The sequence below is a fragment of the Microtus oregoni genome, unplaced genomic scaffold (assembly GCF_018167655.1).
Source record: "Microtus oregoni isolate MIOR12 unplaced genomic scaffold, Mior012 000008F_ref0000371, whole genome shotgun sequence".
Classification (NCBI taxonomy): domain Eukaryota; kingdom Metazoa; phylum Chordata; class Mammalia; order Rodentia; family Cricetidae; genus Microtus; species Microtus oregoni.
Window position 1 is genome coordinate 24,998,965 of NW_024543067.1, and position 6,970 is coordinate 25,005,934.

The following is a 6,970-nucleotide window of genomic DNA, read 5'->3' on the forward strand; positions in this document are numbered from 1 at the left end:
TTTAAGCGCTAATATTAAACCTGTTTTTTGGTACCAACTGCAAGAGACAATTTCGAATGATGCACATTTTTGACAACACTCTGGCTGGACCTTCTCAAAATGCTCAGAGACTAGTTATAATTTTCTTAAGTCAAAGGTTAATTTGGGAATTTTACCATCATTTGCTTTCACAGGGGCCCCTAAGAAGAACGTCGCCCCCATGTCAGCTAGAAGCAATCTAAAAGGACGACGTCCCCTCTCCCAACACTTTGCCCACAGGGTTAGGGACATCTTTTAGTGGTTGGTTTAAGGTTGAGGGGATGGGGAGATATTGTATGGAATTAGGGGTATATACAAAAAAAGGGGGGGATTAACTGGTTTGATGGGATGATTGGTATTTGTGACTTACTGTTTTTAGAAAATTATATTGGTACTGTTTCTTGTATATTGATATATTGAATATTGAATGTGAGTGTTCCTACCTCTATTTTTGTATAAGAGTATGCTTATATTGTATGGATACATCTATCATATCACAATGTACATTTCTACCTCTGGTACTATTTATGTAATAACATTATTTACATTTTGATATGTAATGACATTGTTTACAGGTGAAGATCATTGTCTTCATATATTGCACAGTTGTTTATTCTCTTAGTTTTCAAATTAGATAGGTATTGAGAATTATATGTTTGTCATATTTATTTTTAGGTTAATCAGGTCTTTTAGATACATAGAGATTATTTTTAGTATAGATAGTATAATCTTCAGCCTCTTTGAAGAGCTGTAGGAAATGGCCTTTAATCTAACCTAGAATTCTGTGCCATCGAGACACAATTACTCCTGGCAACACCACTCTACTCCCAAGAGAACGTTGAGCACCAAAGACACTCCACTGGGAGCTTGTCTTCTTGGCAGAACTGGCTTTTGGGTTAAGAAAAACCCATACCTCAACTACTGACTACAATTGGTGATCCCAAAGAAGCTAAGTAAGAAGGTGAACCAAAGGAAAAACATATAGTTGTCCTCTTGGCTATGGGAAGTAGACAAAATTGCCAGGGAGAAAATTGAGATCTTGGGGTGGGGTGGGATGGGGGTAAGGGGAGATGGGGAGAGAAAAGGGAGAAGGGGAGAATGGGGGGAACTTGGGGAAAAAGGAGGATTGGAATAAAGGAAGGTTGGATAGGGGAGCACGGAAGCACAATTCTTAGTTAAGGGAGCCACCTTAGGGTTGGCAAGAGACTTGAACCTAGAGTGGCTCCCAGGTGCCCAAGCCGAGGTCCCCAGTTAGTTCCTGGGGCAGCTGGGGATAGGGAACCTGAAATGACCCTATCCTAGAGCAATACTGACGAATATCTTGCATATCATCATGGAACTTTCATCTGGTGATGGATGGAGATAGAGACAGAGATCCACACTGGAGCAATGGACTGAGCTTCCAAGGTCCTAATGAGGAGCAGAAGGAGGGAGAACATGAGCAAAGAAGTCAGGACCACGAGGGGTGCACCCACCCACTGAGACAGTGGAGCTGATCTATTGGGAGCTCACCAAGGCCAGCTGGACTGTGACTGAAAAAGCATGGGATAAAACCGGACTCTCTGAACATGGCGAACAATGAGAGCTGATGAGATGCCAAGGACAATGGCAAGGGGTTTTGATCCTACATAATGTTCTGGCTTTGCGGGAGCCTAGCCAGTTTGGATATTCACCTTCCTAGATATGGTCGGAGGAGGGAGGACCTAGGACTTACCACAGAGCAGGGAACCCTGACTGCTCTTTGGGCTGGAGAGGGAGGGGGAAAGGAGTGGGGGGAGGGGGAGAAGGGTGGGAGGGGGAGAAGGGTGGGAGGAGGGGGAGGGAAATGGGAGGCTGGGAGGAGGTGGAAACTTATTTTTTTTCTCATTTTCTCAATAAAAAAATATTTAAACAAAAAAAAAAGATATGAAACAGGGTTGTCTTATCTTGCCAAGACAGGGTAGGATAATTCTAAGAAAGTTCCTTGCATTTGATAATGGTATGTCAATTATGTTAGGCCTTAGCCAAATTTGGTTGACTCAACATTGCAAATGAGACTTTGGGTGATTGCCCAGGTAGTCAGTTGTCTCTGTCATTTGTTGCACATTTTGTATATCTCTCATTTGTTAAGTAATATTTATTCCCTTCTCAGATCTTTGATGGAGTTAAAGATTATTTAATAGTAGTTACTCTCTACATTATTTAGACTCCTTGAGATAGAATGTCTAGCAAAACTTTTGTTCTCAATATTGTTTGTTATATTTATCATTTGTTATTATTGTTTATAGTTATATTTGGTTTAGTTCTGTCTTATTTAGACAAAAGGGGAGATGTAGGGTTAAGACAGCCCCTTTAGGGGGCGGGGTTTGCCTCGGGCGAATGCCTACAGATAAATGGGCACGTGGGAGGCGGCTCCGCCTTTTTCCTTCCTACCTCCTGTGCCACGCAGGAACTTCGGTTCTGTAAGTTTATCATTAAAGTGTAAATATTCTTTAGTATCTGCATTGCATTTATTTACGCCGATACAGGAAAGAGATTGGGTATAGAGTTTATTTTTTTATTTAGTGGGTAAGGGGATTATGGAGTGGAGGGTAGAGAGGAGAGAGAGAGAGAGAGAGAGAGAGAGAGAGAGAGAGAGAGAGAGAGGGAGAGGGAGAGAGAGAGAGAGAGAGAGAGAGAGAGAGAAGAGAGAAGAAAGAAGAGAGTACCCTTTGGGTGAGTTCCAGCAGGTAGCAGTGTTTGGTTATATATAGAGCAAGTAGAGCATCTCTTTATAATCTGCTTAGCTTGTTGCTATGTAATAGAAAACTATTTCTTTAAATCTTTGCTATTGACCTTATGTTTTTTATAAAATTCGGAGGCCTGCAACATGCTTCCAATCAATAATTGATCAATTTCTGCATTACCTTGTTCTAGAGAACCTGGAAGCCTTGTATGGGATTGGATGTGTGTTGTGTACATAGCAGAAAGCCTATTCCTGATTATATCTTGTACCTGGATAAACAATGAAGTAAATTTTGTATCATTTGGTATAAATTCAGCAGTTTCAATATGCATGATAACTCTTTCTCCATATTGTAAATCAGTAACTATATTAGTAGGTTCTTTAAAATCCCTTAGCACCATAAGAATGGCATATAATTCTGAGTCCTGGACAGAATTATAAGGGCTTTGTTACACTTTACTCAATTCATCTGATTTGTAACCTGCCTTCCCTGATTTATTAGCATCAGTATAAAATGTACAGGCTCCAGTTATTGGAGCATCATGTACAATTTGAGGAAGAATCCAAGAAGTTCTCTTTATAAGGTTAAGCCTATCACCTTTGGGATAGTTGCTATTAATATCTCCAAAAAATAGCACAAGCACTTTGCCATGGTTCATTGTCTTCCTTTGGCTTTTTATTTAATCAGTAGTGAAAGGCACTATAATTTCTGCTGGGTCTATACCTGCTAGTTGACAAAGTCTCAGTCTCAGTTTACCTTTTATAATTAATTCAGAGACCTTTTCCACATAAGTTTTTAATTTTTACTTGGTTTGTGTGGTTTAAAAGATCCATTCTAAAATAATATCTTCCCTCTGCATTAAAATTCCTGTAGGAGAAATTCTGGAAGGCAATATGACTAGAATACAACTAAGATTTGGATTCACCCTGTAATTTTTCCTCAACCATTGCCAGTTCCTTTTCTGCTTCAGCTGTTAATTCTCTGGGACTATTCAAATTTTTATCGCCATCTAAGGTTTTGTTTAAATGAATTATTAGATCAGGTGTTATCCAAACAGCCAGTTATAGACTGGAAATGTCTCTTAACAATTTTTGGAAGTCATTAAGTGTCCATAATCGGTCTCTCTTCATTTGTGCCTTTTGTGTTCTAATTTTCTCTAAACCTATTCTGTAACCTAGGCAATTAGTAGAATCTCCTCTTTGAATCTTTTGAGGAGCAATTTATAATCCCCATTTAGACAAAACTATCTTTAGTTCCTCAAACATTCTTTCTAAAGTATCTGTTTGTATCAGAAGGCAAATGTCATCCATGTAATGGTAAATTATATACTTAGGGAATTGTCTACATATTATTTCCAATGGCTGACTCACAAAGTATTGATGCAGGGTTGGGCTATTGAGAATCCCCTGTGGGAGGATAGTCCACTAATATCTCCTAGTAGGCTGAGAATTTTTATAAGTAGGCACTGTGGAGGCAAATTTTTCTCTATCCTTTTCTTGTAAAGAAGAAGCAATCCTTCAAATCAGTAACTATAAGAGGCCATCCTTTTGGTAATAGAGAAGGCAGAGAAATTCCAGACTGTAGAGAGCCCATAGGTTGAATTACCTTGTTGACAGCACTTAGATCTGTCACCATTCTCCATTTACCAGATTTCTTTTTTACAACAAACACAAGAGAATTCCAAGGGCTAGTTGACTCCTCAATATGTCAAGCATCGAATTGCTCCTGTACCAATCGTTCTAAAGTCTGCAATTTATCTTCAGCTAGAGGCCATTGCTTAACCCATATTGGCTTCTCAGTTAGCCATCTTAAAGGTAGGGCTGTTGGTACCTCTAAATGTTTGTTAGTTCCTTTATGTTCTTGTATAGCCTGAATGGCTGGTGATCTTTGTGCATAGTAGCTTATTACATACTTCCCAGAATTATGAATTCCTGGGACTGCAGGAATGTTAATCTGGGTATTCCATTGCTGTAGCAGGTCATGGCCCCATAGATTTAATGCAATATCAGCTACATGTGGCCTTAGCTTCCCTCTTTGACCTTCTAGCACAATACAGTCAACCCATCTTGTGCTTTGTTTAACTCAAGATATGATTCCAATTCCTAGTAATTGAACATCTGCCTCTGGGTCTGCTACTCCTATGTGCAGAGCCTTAATTAATTTTTGCAAAAAGTCATTATAGGGTTCTCCCTGTCCTTGCCTAACCCTGGTATATGACTCAATCCTTCTCCCTGGTTCAGGTATTTTATCCCAAGCATTCAAGGCTGCTTTGTGGCATAGAAACAATACTTCTTTGGTGTAAAGAACTTGGACCTGTGGATCATCATAAGCTCCTATGCCAAGAATTTGATCCTAACAGCCATCTGAGGTGTCTCAGAGGCTAAGAGCACTGACTGCTGTTCCTGAGTTCCCAAGTTCGAGAGCAGCTCACTCTATGTAAATAATGGGGAAAAAAAAGAATTTGATCTTGCAAAACCTCCACACCTTTTGCTCTTCCTTGCTGTTCCGTATGTTTGAATTCTTCTCTGAAATAATACCAAACATCAAGGAAGATCCATCTTCAAATACCACTGATGCTAATGTTGAGAAATCATGGGGTATAGCCCTAACATTAGAAGCCCAAGTTCTTATTATTTCCTTAACAAATGTAGAGTGCAAGCCATAAGTAACAATGGCATGTTTAATTTCCTTTACATCATTCATTCCTATTGGCGTCCATCTACCTTCTTTGGCTCCTTTTGAGCATATAGAAGTTGATGCTTTGTCAGAGTAAATTACAGGGTATGTCGCTAAAATCCTGGGTAAACCAGCTCTGACAGCCAGTGGTGACAGTGTATCCTACCCTTGTGTCTTCTCACCCTGATCATAAGCTCCAATAATTTCCTCAATCATTTCAAATCTCTTAATCAAAATCTCTCATAAAGTCTGAATCTCCTGACCTGCAAATGTTTCTAGTGATTTCCCTACAGTATCAATTTTCTGGTCCCCATTCTGCACCTGTGATTCCAAGGTCTTAATGTTTCCTTTCAAAGATAGCATCTCTTCCTTAAACTGCTCCTGGATATCATGTAAACTGCCATCCTGGAGGTATATCCTGTCTGTTATCTTATCAAAAGTCTGTGATAACTTCTGAATGTCAAATTCAACAGCCTGGATCCTCTTAGGTACCCTTCGATATGGAGTCAATTTTCCTATCATGGTATTAATCCTATCAATTAATGCCATATACCTCCATAATAATATAATATGGAGAAGAAAACTGAAACCTAATAACCAGTAAATTGAGGTACCTCCATAGACATATAGGCCTCTTGTGATTTCTTCCATAGTGGCAGCAAAAACTGCGGCAAAAGTCCCATTAAAAATGAAACCTGCCATTTTATCTGTTGACCAGCAGATGTCGCTGTTTCAAGTGGAGACCGGAATCAATGCAAAGGTGACAGAAACAGTCCTGTTTCAGTGTCTGCCTTGGTATTTGTTAAAGACTGGGAAATATGAGTTGCTCAACAAAGTAAATGTAATTAAATCAGAAACCCAGAATCCAGGACTAGAGAACAGCAACTCGGAAGTTGCATAAGCCTCCACGCCCTGAGGGGTTGCAGCATTCAACCACTTCTTGTGCTCTGACTCATGCTACTTAAGCGCTGCTCTGGAAGGGGGATTTAAAAACCACTCAGAAAAGAGCAGACCAGGTGGACAGAGACTGTCCAGTCCTATGGATCCCTGGAGGCATGGAGTTTAAATCCATGTTGGAAGGCAAACCATAGGGCGCATGGGGACTTGAAGCCAATCTGAGGCATGTAAAGAATTGCAGCAAGAAAAGCCACTGCACGAGATTCTATATCGAACTGCTGGCCCCATGCACAGACTGTGGCTGAGGGAGGGCTCAAGCCAAGCCAAGCTGGTGGCAGGCAGGTAGCTGAGCCCGGGGTGGGGGTGCCAAACGTTGGGCACCAGATGAAGGCTTAAGTCACAAAATAATTCCACACCAGTTTGGAATTATGATTAATAAAATGGTTATTTATTTAAAGGAAAAACTTACAGATCACCATCCTAGACAACAACCCTCTCCACGACCAGGAAAAGAGTCTGGTAGCCAGAAGCAGAGTCCAAAACAAGAGAGAGAGCGCTTGGCTACCACTGGCTGCTTTAAAAAGCAACAGAGACCATGCCCAAGTGGGCTAGCATCTTAAAGGCTATTGGCCGAAGGAGAGTAAAGAGCTCCTGCAGCAGTACCCAGCAGATTA